Here is a 17351-nt window from a genome sequence, read left to right as displayed (position 1 = left end):
CTGCAATCAGTTATATAGAAGTTTTTGAAGGATTATAGGGGGTGGCAGAAGCACAGTGATTTTGTTACAACTGTCCTGAGTATTGTTGTGGAATTAAAATACATCACTTACAGTTTCTTTTCTATTTAAACAGCCTATATTGTGTATGACAGAAAGTGCCCCAAACTGAAAACAATATCTTCTTTCAGCTTTAAATATTAGATGTATTTTTATGGTACCTAGAAGAAACAACAGACAGGTGGAAAATGAATTAATGAGAGCAGCAGCATTTTAATTGGTGAGTTCTCAGGTTTTTGTAGTCCATTTGTTTCAGGTGATAGTTTTTGAGGTGACCTCATTTGTGCTTATCTGTTACATCAAGCACTTACTATTCTCATTACTTTTGCCAGGGACTGCTGTTTTCCTTGTCTGCTATATGTGAGCTGTCAAGAAAGTGAAATAGAACCTGCAGCTTTGTTTAAATGACAGCTGCTCAAACAGAATATGTTTTAGCACTTCCTCAGTATTTGTTTTCTGGACACAGATCTGTTGATCCACTCAAGCTATGGGCCATCATTATTTTCTCCTGTTGTTGCTTCTGTTAAAGTATCATTAATTTACTAATGTACTCTTAGCAGAAGACAGTACAATGGCTTAAGCAAGTTCTACTCTTCATACAACTGCATTTTTTCCCTAAAGTAGAACAGTAAATTAAAATCAGATTTGCCTTCTTTATGTCTTCATTTGTGCCTCATGCTTCAGTAGACAGAGAAATACCCTTATACTGAAAAGGGTCTTTGGAAATGATAGGTTAGATAAGGGTACCTGCTCCCTTTTTCAGTGATTCCTCTGAGAAACACTGTATTGTGCAAACTATGAACTGTCTTACATAAGAGAATCACATTGTTTTACAGGTTCTAAAATATTTATGTGACATGTTTTAGTCAACTGCTGTTCATGTGCTCACAGGCTAGAGAAATGCATTGTCTTCAGCAGGACTGTGTAGCTTTAGCTGGTAGGCTACAGTTTAGTAAACAATTCAGTATTTCCCAAGATAAGGAAGAGCATTTCCAGCTCATCATTTCTAGCTCTGTGGGATTAAGTGAGGTAAAATGCATTAAAACATTGTCATTCAAGTAAACAGGCTTTTGAAAAAGGATAGTAAACAAAACCATTGAGTAGGATGTTGACATATTCTTAGTTTCTAGAGTTATTAAGTTGCTCTCATGTTAACAAAACAACAGCTACTACAGAACAGTATGAGAAAATAATATAACTGTATGAGAAAATTATAGCAAGAATAAGTTTGTAGTTAAAGGTATGATACAGTTAGACAAATTGATATGGGAGATAAGGAACAAACTCTTTAGATACACAAACTCATGTCCTATGAAGTCTTGCAGCTGTAAGTGTGTAACTGTGAAACTTTTCCCCGGGTCCTTGTGTAATAGATGTTGCTGGTGTTTCACAGCTGGAAAAACAAGTGTTATGAGATGAGGTGATTTACCCAGGACTCTGAAACAGGTCAGCAGAGTATAAGGGTTACAGTCCAGTAGTCTTTGTTTTGAGCCCCATGTATATTTACAGCCATGTTACTTAAGGTTGAAAAAATGCTCTTAGCAAGTTCATGCTCTCAGTGTGACTTACTCCTTTCATATTTAATCTCTCTGTTTTCAGTGACGGGACCAAGTGACCCTTGACTACTGTTCTATTGTAATGTCCTGCTTTAAGTAATAGAAGAGTTTTACTTGATCTCTGATCTGCCCTTGTCTTTTGTAAATGCTTCCTGTTCTGCATGCTTGTTCAGTCTTTATGTTCCTTCACATATATTGCTTCTTTGTGAAATCTGCAGTGTGTTGGCTGTTTGTGGGTCTTGTGATTTTTGAAGAGGGGGATTGAGCAAAGCTGAATGATACAAATGAACTTTTTTTAAACCTTGTACACTTAGCTTCCCAAAGTTTCCTTTCTTAAAATAATGTGGTAAGATTCAGTTACTAACTTTGCTGTGTACTGGTGTAAACACATTTATTTCCTCTTTTCCTTACTCAGCACGCTCTATTGTTCCCGCCTTGGATGCATAGTCAGCAAGCAACACTATCCATGAGTTAAAATGAGAAAGAGTTTTACAGACTTCTGTAACTATTCCTGCTGGACTATTCTAAAGCAGATATCATTTGAAGAATGAATGAACAGAAGCTGATGAAACAGGTATTTAAAGAAAAATTAGTGTGTTCCCCTGGAACATATGATTTGAACAGTCAACAGTGACTAATTAGCAACAGGTATACTCTTCCAAAAACTAGTTCAGCTAGTCCATGGTCATATTGCTTACAGTTTATTTAAATATACACCACCACCACCACCCTCCCGTGGTAGGACATTAACAAAATTCGTGGATTGAGAATAAAAATTTCAAAACTAAAAACCCCTTTGCAATTACAGTACATATTTAGAATGGAAGTATGATAGACATAGTCTCTTCCCTGCTGCCATACTGAAGTATGGTTCAGCTGGTGAACAAACAAGGAAAAGAGGAGCTAACATTCATGACAGTCTGTGGAGAAAGTACATTATGGAGCAGAAAGAAGAATGTCTGTTTTCCTCTTTTTTTCTCCCATGGGAGCATAGGAATTGTCTTTAGACAATTCACTGGCAAGCTGCAGAAATTGTTGTGATCCACAGTGTTTGCTCTGTGAGGTTTACAAAAATGATCAATTCCCTTTTCTGTCTCTTGGGTTTGTATGTTACCTGGGACTTGTCTAATGCAGACACTTGTCCTTTGGAACAGACTGGTTGTAACAAAGCTTGTAACAAAGTCATCAAAAGCTTCACCTTACAGAGTGTATAATGAGATTCCTGTATTTTTCCTTCAGATACTATGGCGAAATGAGTTCCTCCTATATGTTAGTTACTATGTCTCCTGGTAGAGTAGTATGAAAAAGCTACACAGCTTTTAATTTTCTCAAATATTCATAAAGTTAATTAGGAATTAACAGTATTTTTGCTTTGTTTCTTCTATTGTGACTTATCACCTAAAGATTATAACCTATATAGTTTATAATCCAAAAACAATTATAGCTTGAGATGATTGAGCTGATCTGCTCTGTGGCAGACTGCAGTGGCTGGGGATGCGTAATGTATGTATAATGAGAAGATGCTCTCATTGACTGTGTGGCTTGTAGCATTACAAAGTCACACTGCTAAAGGTTTCTCAGCACTGAATCTGTGACACAAGGATCCTGTTTGTATTTTTCTAATTGAAACCAGCAGAAGGGGAGAGTAACATTAGTTTTTATGACTTGTTGCTTAGCAGCACTGATCAGCAGAAGTACAACTTTCTTTCCTTTTCCTGTAACCTTGGTGAACCCAGGCTTGGACAGAGCTCACTAGCAGACAGGGATTTCTGAAGTCGTGCATAACTGTTGTTTGGTATCTGTTAGTAGCATCTGAGGAAACTGTCTCTTCTTGACCTCTTTGTTACCTTTGCCCTTTAGTCTTCTTTCTCTCTTGCATCAAGTCTTAGAAGAAAATAGACATCCTAGGAAGGTGTGAAGGATGAGAAGTTCAGAGACAAGCCAACTGTGTTAAGATGTATCCTGCTGCTTATTGGGAAAAGGAGCCAAGCTGGTTCCCAGATTGTGATATCGGACCCTCCTCTCATGGCAGCAGAAACAGATTTCAGCCATCACAGTAAGGACCATTCTTACTTAGAGAAGCTTCCCCAGTATTTTGGAATAGGAAACATAATCTGGAGAGGAAAGGGAAATCAGGGCACTAAGAATTTCCTGGTTTATATCTTTTAGGAGAGATTTCACAAACTGAACTAGAAAGGATACAGAATGTGTTTGAAAATTATGAGCGATCTGCATTGAATGTAGATATAAAGACAACTGTCGCCCCCCTGTCCCTCCCTTTTTTTTATCTGATCAAATCTGTCAGAACCTGTAAAATAAGAGCAAAGAGGAAGTTGGTTATTTTGCCTTGCTTCTAAACTGTAAATTGTCTAACTGGACAAAGGATCTTTAGTGACATCACAAACTGCAACAATTAATGTGCTTTATGATGTCAGAAGGTCAGACTTGGACCTTTGACTGTTACTCAGATTCTTGTCTTTTACTTCTAGATCTAAGTAAGAAATCTCAGTATTTATGTACTTTTTTTCTGCCAAAAAAAATTTATGATTATGAGACATCTGTAAGCTTGTGGACATTATGTGGAAAATAATGCCTTGTCAGTCTGCTGGTGTTCTTTCCTCCCTCTCACCTCCTCTACTGATTTCTCTCATCTATCCACACTTCAGGAGTCATTGGTAGCTGTTAACAGCAGTACAGGTCAACATTAAAAGGTCAGTATGTGTTTCACAGGCCTGTTACACTCTGGTGTCCCTTCTCTTCTGAAGTTCAAAGGGAAACTGCCATTTGGCTGTCGTGGTCTCTTAGAATTCATGGAGAGGACTAATACTGTTATAATTGCACAGTTGAGGTGAGATAGTCATTTCCACAAGAAACTGGTTTCTGTCCTATGTGTCATGTGAAAAGCATGACAAGTCTATGGTGTCTGGCACAGCTCAATAAACAGCAAACTGGACTGTGAATTATATTGCAAATATTGCTACCAATTTTTTTTTAATTGCACAAGTCTTAACAAGATGATCTGCCTGAAATCCTGACTGCTGTCTGAGACTAAGAGGAATGATTTTCCATGCACTTGCTTGCTGAACAGAGCAAATTTTTTTCAACAAAACAGAATTTCTTTTTTTTTTGTTAGCTGTGAATACAATTCGTCTGTCTGCAGTGAACAACAGCTGCTAATATTCGCTATCTGCACGACTCAAAACAAGTAGCTGAAGTCACATTCTGAACTTCTGATTTAGAGGAGGAGGAGGGAACTTAGGTCAAAATCAAGAAGCTGGTAAAACATTTTCAGTAAAAGCAAAAAACTTTATTGTGTTTGCAAGTGTTGTGATGCAGAATATGTGACTGGTTCTTTCTGTGTGCACTGGTACTAGAACTGAATAGATTAAAAAAAACTACATTTCATATTTCAGATAATTGGAACTGTTATCCTTTACCTTTTCTTTTAGCTATCCATTAGAATGTGGCATTCTCTTAGAAGCAAGAAACTGGCTTTACTGTGAGACTCCTTAATGTTGGCACCTGCAACCATGGCCACTGTATAGCACTAACACAACTTTAGTTGTGCTCTAAGCCTCTGAATGTTCTATTTCTGTGACAAGATTAACCAGTTGTTCTGAATTATGATGTGTTGAATAAACAAGTCCCAGTTTCATACTTGCAGGATGTATATGGCTTTCAGTTTAGCTGCAGACACTGCTCCACACACTCGTTTCACAGCAAACAATTCCTTGCTGTGCACTTGCTCAGACTAGAAGAAACACTCTCATTTCTTCATAGCCTGACATCAGGGAAGGATGGCATTGGAGCATGTGCGTACGTGGAATTGAATAGGGCTCCAAGAATACAGGCCACCCGAGTTCTGTCCCATTAGGTGAGTCGGTTTTCCATTTTTTGGGGTAGTAAATTTCATATGGAACAAGACAGGAAATTTCAGAGGGAAAACAGAATAATTAAAATAATCTTGTTTGGTCCATTGCCAACTCTTTCATCTTAGAAAACACTGCTCTGGAGACATGCACAGATCCTGTAAATGAAAGTAGTCTGGGTAGCCCTTGTCTAACATTCTGAACATGTATCCCTTCATGAGCATCTTAAGTGCAAGGATGTTTCTGTGGGACAGTTTGAATTGTTTTGGTTTTGTAAGTTCTTTTCTTTATTGGCTGCTGCTTAAGTTTAAGGTTGGATTAAGTGGATCCTCAGGTTAGTGTGGCATTTTTCATGTAAATTGCATCATCAAATGACCATAAAAGGTTTTTGGAAGCAAGACTTGTATAACTGTTCAGAAAGACAAATAATTTTACATTGAAAAGCTGAAATAGAGATTCAAATACTGCAAAAGCTGGATGGAATTAAGGCTATTCTTTTTTACTTTTTTTTAGTTTCTAAATTTAAAAGCCGTGATATTTTCTCTTCTGTGCTTAATCTAGAGTGTTTGTAGCAAACCACCTTGTTTACATACCAAGAAATTGCAACAGATAGAATCAAATTTCTACAAATGACACAGGTAAATCTGTTTATTGTGAAAATTATACCTCATCCAGCTTCTCAGTAACTTCATTTTCTACCTGATTCTTGATGAAATAGCGACAGTGATTCACAGAGAAAACAGCGACTTAGAAAGTTTTCTTACGACACTGCTGGAAGGGCAGCGAATGTCTTTCCTTCCTTCTCAGTTGCAGTACTGAGAGAGAGCCCTTAGATGGTGCCGTATCGCAGCGCTCAGCTCTTCGGAGGTCTGCTCAGCTTCCCACAGGGGTGGCTCTTCCTTGGGGTCAAACTGCTGAAGGATGCTTTTATAAACGGGTAAAATGCTTCCTTAGCAGCTGCCAGATCTCTTCACCCACTGATTTGGGGCTACTGCTGAAATTTAAACTTTTTCAGTGAAGTTGTTGAGTAAAAGAAAATAAATTCCAAAATGTTGCAGGAATAAGCTGTAGAAGCAAAAGTGACCACCAGGGCCTGTGTATTCACTTCAGGGTGTTCCACAGAGTCAAAGCTTTCTGTCCAGGAGAAGAAATGTCGTTGTGTCCCCTACCCTCCCATTTCCTAAATGTTATACCCAACCACTTGCTAAGTGATGCGTATTCCTGTCCTTTATTTTCTGTATATAGAATCATAGAATGGTTTGAGTTGGAAGGAACCTTAGAGATCATCCAGTTCCAACCCCCTGCCATGGGCAGGGACGCCTTCCACTAGACCAGGTTGCTCCAAGCCTTGTCCAACCTGGCCTTGAACAATGCTAGGAATGGGGCAGCCACAGCTCCTCTGGGCAAGACTCTTCCAGTGCCTTACCCACTCTCACAGTAAATCCATAAATTAATCTGTGGATCCATAGGTCTGAAATTTTGCCATAGTTCAGTCTGGAGAACATAGATAAGCTGTCTCAGGGCACTGTTAATTAAGATGTGTAAATGCAATCTGTCAGTAGAGACATATTAAATATTAAATTCAAACATAGATTTCAATAACTGCTATAATTTAATTCTTATAAAACTTGAATCATGTCATACTTAAATATCTTTGTCAATTATATTGCTATCTATCTCTTAAACAAAGTGCTTTTAAATAATAGCTAAAGAGGTTCTGAGGGCATTTGAGAATTGTCATGATGAAAGAACAGAGCTCATCCTGGGAACTTTCTCACATAAACATGGGTGTGGTGTTGTGGTTTTCCAGTTAAATATTCCATGCCATGAAACTCACTTTCTTTCTGAAGAACTGGGGATGCAGATTCAGGAATTTGAGTTGTGATGTCAATTACAAAGAAATTGAAATGGAATTTCCTTGAGCAGGATGGGTCTCAAGCCACAAAATAAGCTTTATTTGGAAGCTGTTGATGAAATTATGAAAGGGAGTTATGAGACCATGCTCAAATACTGTATCTATATCTAGTCTTTTGTTTTGTAGTGAGGCAGGAGAGAAGTGAGATGTTGAAACTAAACTGATCTCTATCTCTTGCAAAAGAGGTGACTGTTTTTTTTCAAGGTTGGGAGTATAGCCTTCCTATGATTTTACTGTGTGCTTATACATGTTCATGTGATTTGTAAATGGATTAGATTGTTTCCCACCTTTTACCACAGTTTTGGGGGGCTTCAGCCTGGGAATTTTCCACCAAATCAAATAATTCATGTTTTCAGAATTACTTCATTTAGTCATGACTTCTATTTATTTAGGGAGAGAGAGGGAAAGAGCTGGCGTTGTTACAGTCTCTGCTGTATTTTTTTAATCCCTCTAATTTCCTATAACCCAACTATATATATTTTTTTGTCATTTGAAATGTACCAGACTGCATAAACTGAGTATCCACTGTGCATTCTGCTTGTCCCAGTAGTTTTGATCTCTGCATGCTGTTACTTTAGGTGTATCCTTTGCCGTTATATGAATTAACATTACCTGAAATTCTGCTGGCATGTAGGTGGGAACAACTATTGAGCTTTTCTTTCTTGTGTGTTGAGAAACTCTGTAGTTGAAGCTGTGGTTTACAAGTTAAATGTTACTAGGTGGTGACTTGTGGCTGTAAGCTAGTGGCTATAAGTTCTCACCTGTAGCTCTGCACAATGTGTTCTTCCAGCTGCATTTCTGCTGTGTTAAAATCCTTCAGCAGCTGCAGCAATGTGTCAAACTGATCTGGCATTTTGCATCTTCAAAGCTCTGCTCATTCTGCTCAAATACTTGAACTGAGTAAAGCACTCCACCAAGCTGAGCGGTGTTACCATAACTTTTGATTCGGAGAAAACTCCATGAACAAACTCGCCAACAGTTTCAAGTTGACAAGCAGGTATTCTTTATTGCGGCGCCGGGAGACACGGGGGATAGCTCCTCCTAACGTGTGTCCCCGTATTGCTCTAAAGGCCATCCTTATATAGTCACTGGGAATATTACATCATTTCCAGAAAGTTTCCCACATTCATACAAAAACGTGATGGTCGTTCCCAGATTAATTAACATTACAGACATAGCAATAATCCTGTTCTTTTACTTATCAATAGGTTTAACTGCTCCCATCCTGGCCATCAGCTAGTCCCAGGTGCTACCCACCCCCTGGTCGTTTTCCATTCTGTTTTTGTCACACCTTTTGTATTGAAGTTCTGAGGACCTGAAACTGCCTTCAGGCAAAACGGTTACTTTTCATTACAAAGCCAACTTATCATTACTTTAGAACTGATTACATTTTGTGCCTCCTTGTTTCACTTTACAGAAAAAGGAACAACCCTTGAGAGGTTAAAGCGACTTTCCCTCATCACACAGCAAGTCAGTGGTGGAGCTGGAATTACAGCTCAGGAGGTTCCTGGCTCGTGCTGCGGAGAAAGGTCATTTCCCAGAATAGTACAGAAGGTTCCCGTTTGTTATTGATAATAGGGCAACAAAGGACTCTAGATGTATTAATAGTCACTGTAAATGTCCTTAATGATACATAATTAGCAACCTTGCAAAACTGACTACACAGTGTTTTTCTGGGCCAGGATCACTTCCATAGTTTTGTCTACTGTACTCGAGAGGTATTTTTGTTTTGGCTCTTCTAACAGAACTTTATTTAAAGTAAATAGGGATGTTTACAACATAGGTATAAATAGCATCTCCATTAACAGTCACATTAAACTGCATCTTCAACTCACCTTTCAGATAAGTACAGCTCCTCTATTACCATTGATACATGTTTGTAGGCCTGTGGGCAGTAGCCACGCACTATCTATCTAGGGAGAATGTAGAGGTGATAGAGGATTTTGGTGGCAACATTTTCCCTGTACTATGTAAGGCGGAGACAGCACTAGCATACTTGGGCAGTGTAGGAACTGAGGTGTAAGCACAGGAGCCCACAGAGGTGCTGGATTTGGTGCTGGTCTTCAGGCAAGGCAAATCCCATCCACACCTAGTGGGACAGGGGAGAGGATACTTTAGTGAAGGGGTTTTCATTAAGGTTAGGTCCCATTCTATTCCTCAGGTGTTCCCAGGGCTTTGTTATCTGGTAGATATTGCTGGATTTTGTAGATATTTTTAAATCTACCTTTTATAAAATGCTGTTGATTCCCCTTTGAACTTACTTGCTTCAACAGTGTACTTACTGAAGGTTTCTGTTTCTTGTTTTTAATCTACATGAGTTATTTGAACTGCTGCGTTTCTTAGCAAATTCAGAATAGTCACTGAGTAAAAAGTTTGAAGCTTGAGTTTATTTTTTTACTGAGCATCTAGATCTATGCATCTGCAATTGAAAGAAGAATAAAATGGTATTTTCTCATAGCCAAGTCTGAAAAATGGCAGTGAATAATGGTGGGAAGAACAACATTCTCAAAACAAACAAGTTAGTGAATCAATTTACCCTGTTTTGGTTTGAGTTTGGGTGAAGTGTTTCCAAACAGGCAAACACCCGGGTGGGGAAAAGTGGAAACCAAAAGTATAACTAAAGTGAAGAAACCAGAGCTCTACATGCATACAGAAATGAAAAGAGTGCTGTTTTCTCATCTTTATATCTGTGGATGCACATGTTTAAATTAACAAAGCAATAAGAGCTTCATGTGCTGCATCTGCTTTTTTAATGCTTGTTGGTTGAAGTAATTGGATCTATTGTTGGGGGCACTGGGAATGCCAGCTTGGCTCTTATGGTCACTGACTTGTGAACATGACCTTCTGGAGGTCAAAACACTGGAGAGTTTGCTCTGTTTAATTTTCAGAGGTACCAGTGATAATAGTTGTTGCTTTGAAAAAACAATGTAGATGTTCCCTGCTCCATCTAGCTTATCCTTTTTACTGAATTGTGGTGTGGTGGGTTTTTTTTTTTTGTTTTTTTTTTTTTTTTTTTTTTTTTTTTTTACTAATTCATCTCTAACTATTTTCAAGTGGATTCAGGTTTTGAGGGTTTTTTTGTTTAGTTGGTTTTAAAACACACTTGAGTTTTCATGACTAAAGTTGATTAAATAACTGATCAGAGATTGAACTGTAAATGTTAGTCAGTGGTTTTGAGTGGTTTTGATCAGGCATCTTGCTTTCATTCTTCCTGGTGATCAAATGAACCAGGCACAGTCAAACAGTCCCACATAGGAAAAGCAGTGAACTTTCAGTGTAAGAAAAAAACCTCTTATGGTTGATGCCAAAAGGTTCATGGTAAATGCTGATGGCTATGAAATTTCAGCATTAAGTATATCTTCTTTCCCTACCAAGGAATGCCCAAGCAAAATGTCCTACAAAAAAGAGACAAATGATCTCTGAAGAGAGTCTCTCAGTTCAGGCTCCTGGTCTCACTGCTTTGGCAGTGTCCTTGAGTCCTTATGGCAGAAAGGGAGGTTTCAAGGTCTGTGTGGTTTGTGATTTCTGGCAGCAGCTGTCTTAGTGGTTCCTCTTGGTATGAATACTTTCCAAGAGCTAGGGGAGATGCTGTCAGTCCTTAACTTTCCTCCTGGAAACCTGTCAAAACACATAGTATTTTAACACCAAGCATGACATGAAACAACCCCTAGATTTTGTAATCCATCATCAGGTCTGCTGCACTTACAGCAAATCATTCACAGCACAGGTGATTGGATTGCCTCCTGTAAGGTTTATGTTCATGGATGGTTCAGATGGGGATAGTTGTACTTCCACAGACCTTCTTTATCTCTCCCTAAAAAGCAGGTATAGCTACCATGTTCCACCTATCAAAGATTCAATTTGAGCTGACTTGAATGTTTTTTGTTCGTGCACCACACTGCTTCTTAAAAATGCTCACATTACCAGCTGAAACCTGTATCTGTTATAGTGTTGTTTGGAATCTGTGGGTAGACTTACTCTGCCTAGGTAGTAGAGATTTTTTTTCTGGAATTAGAAGAGTTCAGACCTCTTTAAACCTGGACTCCTATTTACTACAGATTTGAGGTTTTATGTCTTGCTAGAGAGCTTTATTTTTTTCTCTGCTGCTCTGTGGCTTGGTCAGGGCAAGCAGCATGCTGTATATCTCCTGCACTTGTTTGGAATTGATGCAGTGCACTGTGTGTTGTACTCAGATTTACAGCCAAGGTAAAAAGAACAGCCACTTGTTACCATCTTTTTCCCCCCTCCTCAATATGTCAAACTACTCCATGCTCCTTCAGAAGCATATTGAACTACTCAGAACCAGTGAAAATGTGCTAAAGAAAATGGCAATCGGAGTCCTTAATCAATTGCCTCAAGTCTAATTTCCTTCTGGTTTCTGCGTTTCTGACTTGTTTTCAACCAGGGCTTTTCACTGCTTTCTGATGGGCAAAAACTACTAAGGATATAAGAAGTTCTGCAGCTGAAGGAGAGAAGATGCAGGGCTGGCAAGATAGGACTCGCAGCTATTGTGTAAATAACTTCAAGATTATAACTTTTTTTACAAGAGGCTTGCTTGGGGTTAAGTAGTTCAAGGCATTGCTCTTGGTCAGGAAACCTGGATTTCAACAAGTTTCAGCTAGCCCCAACAAATTCATTTGAATCTTCCCTGCGTCCTCCCCTTATATTTCTTTGATATCTTTTATTTACATGGTTCGGCCTTGCTAAAACTATCCATCCCTCAAGCTTTCCATCTGCTTATATTTTACGTTTCTCATGAAGGTATATTTCTGCAATATTTCCTGCAGTGAACTGCACTGTGTACTGTCCCCCTTTTCCCTAATTCTTTCTGCAGATCCTGCCCCTCTACTCTGCTCTTGTGAGGCCTCATTTGGACTATTGTGTGCAGTTCTGGTGTTCTCAACATAAAAAGGACATGGAGCTGTTGGAACAAGTCCAGAGGAGGGCCATGAGGATGATCGGGGACTGGAGCACCTCCCATATAAAGACAGGCTGAGAAAGTTGAGGCTGTTCAGCCTGGAGAAGAGAAGGCTGCATGGAGACCTCATAGCAGCCTTCCAGTATCTGAAGGGGGCCTACAGGGATGCAGGGGAGGGACTATTCATTAGGGACTGTAGTGATAGGACAAGGGGTAACGGGCTGAAACTTAAACAACAGAGGTTTAGACTGGATATAAGGAAGAAATTCTTTCCTGTTAGGGTGGTGAGGCACTGGAATGGGTTGCCCAGGGAGGTAGTGAATGCTCCATCCCTGGCAATGTTCAAGACCAGGTTGGATGAAGCCTTGGGTGATATGGTTTAGTCTGAGGTGTCCCTGCCCATGGCAGGGGGGTTGGAACTAGATGATCTTGAGGTCCTTTCCAATCCTAACTATTCTATGATTCTATGAAAGCCGATAGAGCTGGTGTGAAATTCACACTCTTACTAATTATTAAGAGCCAAATCCCACTTTTGCAAAGCTTTTCTCTCTCATTTCCTTCCACATAGTACCGTTGCATCACTGTCTTGTTACTTATTTGTCAAAGGCTAAGAAATCTCTCCTTAGCCTGAAAGGCAGGTTCAATCCTCATAGTAAGAGGCACCTGACAGATGTAGCTCACTACAGCAATGCTGGATGTGATAAGTGAAAAGGCATTGTTCAGCTGGAGTTAGAAAAGGATCCGCTCATAGCCCCTCACCCCAAATTGACCATTTTGCCTCAAAAGATGTTGAACTTCTGTTGTGCATCTGAGCGGCTGGTGTCACAGCATGAAGTCTTTATTTGTAGACTTATATAAATAAAAATCAATCTTCCTCTACAAACTGTCAAAATGTATTTCCCAAAAGCTGGAGGATCTGTAGTCCATTAACTCTTGAGTGAGCCTGAGTTTTTAGAAAGAGCACGTTTTGTTCAGAAAGAGTTGTTTGTTTTAATTTGGCTGCTGACATGGGCTGTCTGCAGTTTCTTTATGGAGGAGAAGAGAGAATACTTTTAAAGTGTTAAAAAAATGTCACTGCACTGTGGTATTTAGAGTGTTTGCATTATTTCATGTTTTGAGTAAAAGAAATCTTGTGTAGTTGAAGGCACATACAATATAGTGGCAGCACAGACAAAATAAAATGTACAGTCTGGGGATGAGGGTAGACAATTATTTAAATAAGGTGTTAATCTCCTGACCTTTTTTGTGCAAGGAAGAGGGTAGATCACTGGAAGCAGGTTCCCTGAGCAGCTGGTATGGCTGTCTACTGTTCACCTTTCCAGGACGTGGGTTTGAATTACGCTGTACTGTTTGATCATAAACAGGAAAAAAGAACCATATTTTGAACTGAAAGTACCTCAAGGGTAACTACCATGCCTTATAAATTAAGACAAACCAGTTGCTTTGCTTCAGGGCCAGGCTGTGAACCGTAGTGGATGCATTTCCTAGTGAGGCTGCATGAATCTATCTTCTGACACCTCTCATGTCTAAAATAACTTGCAGCCTCTGTCAGAGCGCAGCCATATTGAGCTAGCTGGTGAGAAAGTGTTGGGTTCAGGTCCTCCTACAGCTCTTTGATTAGAGCCTCAAATGTCTGCCTCTCCTTTCCTGGAGAGTCTTATTGCCTGTCTCAGATGTTACCACCTGAGTCTTGGGTCCTCCCTTTAATAACCTGATGACTGGATAGGGTCTGGCACATACTGGATTGTCTATTATTAAGAGAAACTGCTTCTCAAGGACATCACAAGAAGATATACCAGCATGGGCAAATGGATGGTATGTGGGCAGGCTGCTGTCCTCTCTTGGTCTGTCTCTGCCTAGTGTCCCAGGTTGCCTGCTGGAGTTGAAAAGGGTGAGGCTTTCTTCTCTGCAGTTTCAGCACACTTAACTGCTGTCTCTGGCCTCTGCATGTGGGTGGGAAGTTTCTCTTGTGTTCTCACACCTTCCTGGGAGATCTTTCAAAAACCTTTGAATAGGTGGGAGGGAATCTTTCCTTGAAGATAGCTTTCTTCATTGGCTGTCCTATTGATTGCCAGGAAGGAAAGGGGAGGCAAGGCCACCATCAGATTTCAAGTTGAATGCTCCTTTGGGATGTCATAAGATTTCAGATTTTGCTTGACTGACAATATTAATTGCATTATTGGGTGTTGCAGGTACTTTTTCCTTTTATGTTAACAGGAAAGAAGTCTTCAGAAAGTCCCCTTGCATTGTTGGGCCTGTGAAGAGAAGATTTAAGGGACTGAGCAGTCTTATGGTAGAAGCAGCATAATTAAATTGAGTTTGTTAAGACACTGTAACTTGTTACAATGAGCGGGCCATCCTCTGCAAGAACAGAGCAAGAGGAGACAAGGTATGTGTGCTTCCGTGACTACTGATGGGGTGGAAGTTCTTTGGCTTACAGTGTTTGCACAGTAAATTCAATGTCAATATACGTACAGGCAGCAGATCTCAGAGGACTTTAAGGTAAATAGCCTTTCTTTTTGAGGTTTCTACAAAGAGCTGCAGAGCTAAGGGATTTCTTTGAGTTTTGGGCCTGTCACAATCTGGCAGATGAGTTGGGAGGAGGTAGTCCCTGGTTGTTTGGCAGTGCCAAGAGCGAGCTTTGAACCATACAAGCTTTTGGCAGCCAGGGGACACTCACGCTAGAGACTTCAGAGTCCTGCCCAGTCTGTGGCTGCCAGTGACAGTTTTTGGTGAGGTACTTTTATTTGCTCTCAGTTCCTCCCTTAATGTAGCCCATGAAGCTAAAAAAGTCCTATGGAAAACAATTTTCCTGAGCTATACAGAATACCAGCCCACCCATTTTGTTTTGGCTCCCTAACCATGGGAGATTCTTGGGTGAAGTCTCTACCACCAGATAAGAGCCTGGATCTTGACAAGCTATTGATTAAGTGAAAAAAACCCTAATGACAGCAATTCACATGACTTGTGCTGCCAGTGCCAAATACAAAAGTTGTGGGACTGGCTATTACAGTGACAGAATCAAAAATCCTGATGGAAAACACGCAGTTTCTAAAAAATACTCAGGAAAACCTCTCTGTGTAAAGGATATTTGGGAACCAGATCCAAAGGCAGTGTGTCAGCACATGGCCAGTAACACTCATAGTAAGAAACCACAAATTCTGCTCCACAGGAAATTCCTGTGTCTTTTAAAAGTTGTCTGACAGCAAAGCATTCCACTGGAAGAAACCTCGGAACAATCCCAATTTCTGGATTCTTTTATCTTTTTAATTCTTTCTTCTGAAGTGTTAGTCAGTAGCATTTGCCCTGAGAGCGGGATACTGGCTGAAACTGAGGAATGAAGGGGCTGATTGAGCAGGGTCAACCCTTTCACTACATATGAAAGTGAACTAGAAGAATGAGCTTTTCATATAAGGGGGAAGGATCCGAGGAGGGCATCAGTGAAGATTACAAGTACAAAGTGACCTCTGCTTGTGGCAAGAGCAAACAGTGTGGGACTGTCCAGCTCCAGGGCACCTATGAAATAGCTTGGGGAAGACTAATCAGGAACTGGTTTTGCAGTGACAGTAGTGAGGGATGAATTTAGTGTATCACAGCAGTAAACCAAGTACTTGTTTACTTAGTGGGTTCACATATAATTTGTGGAACAACAGGGTGGTGGAGATACTAGATTTAAAAAAAAAGACCAGGTTTGGTGACAACAGGGCAGCCCTGCATCTGTATCATAAGTGCTTATGTCTTGTCAGTCACATTAGGACTAAGTCAGATGTAATTTACTATGGAAGCACCAAAGAGATATTAGTTAATTAAATAGAGCTTAGAGGAAAACATGAGTGAATTGGTTTTTTCCTGTTAAATTCCTTTTTATGTAAGTTGAGCTGGGCCAGGTACTGGGACTGCTGTGTAGGAGAAGGGTTTTTCCAGGTCCACAATCTACCAGGACTGCAATGTGCCCATGAAGCTGCTGGAAGTCAGCAGCAACCAAGTGCTGGACCATCAGGTGGTGCGTGAGGCCTTTGAGTGTGCCAAGACCATCCACCTGAACCCGAGTGATGCCAAACCCATCTGCATTGGCAGGCTGGCTTGCTGTCATCAAGCAGAACTGCTGCAGCCAGGTTAAAGAAGATATTTGCAAGAGTTTTAGACAGTAGGTACACAGATGTAGAATCATAGAATGGTTTGGGTTGGAAGGGACCTTAAAGATCATGCATTTCCAACCCCTGGCCATGGGCAGGGACACCTTCCACTAGACCAGGTTCCTCAGGCCCCATGCAGCCTAATACTTAATGAAGTCTGCCCTCTTTCAGATGTGTATAATAACTTTTTTTCAGTGCACATGGCATTGTTTTCATATTAAAATTGCATGTGAATTAACTTTTATTATGCAATTATTAGCTTTAGTAGACTAGCCACAGGAAAGTAACAATGTGTTTGTCACAAAAGCTGTTTATCCATAAAATGTGATATCCCAATTGTGGGAACTGATTAAGTACACCCTTAATTCTATTTTCCTGGCTTAAGTGGCTGGAGGATTGTTCTTCATGGTTCTGTCTATTTTAGGGAAATCTGTCACTTTGAATAAGAATGAAACTTGACTGGTAAAATGCAGTCTTATCACAGTATCACCATATAACTGGATCTTATTTATTTTTAGTTGAAATGACAAAAGATTCAGTGTGTATTTTTAAATCACATTAACATTATTTTTAGCTCTTTTCATTAACTTCTAGGTATGTAGTCCCATTGAAAATAGGTACCTAGGTATAAAATACAACTAGGTATAAAAACATCTTAATGCTTGCTTACTAAATATTTGGAATGCAAGTGGGCATCATAATAACACCTCTAAATAGAGTTATTCTGGTATGTTTTAAAAGTGTCACTGGCATGAGTGACAGCCACCACTGTGTGTATTCTTTCAGAATACCACTGATGGAGGGAGCACTCCTACAACTATTTATCTTTACTTAAATTCTCATGTCATTTAAACTTTTTTTCATCACTTTCAGGAAAAAAAGCCCCATGATTTTATTGCT

This window comes from Melopsittacus undulatus, chromosome 7 (genome assembly GCF_012275295.1).
Source record: "Melopsittacus undulatus isolate bMelUnd1 chromosome 7, bMelUnd1.mat.Z, whole genome shotgun sequence".
In the NCBI taxonomy this organism is placed as follows: domain Eukaryota; kingdom Metazoa; phylum Chordata; class Aves; order Psittaciformes; family Psittaculidae; genus Melopsittacus; species Melopsittacus undulatus.
Note: the sequence above shows the minus strand (reverse complement) of the source record.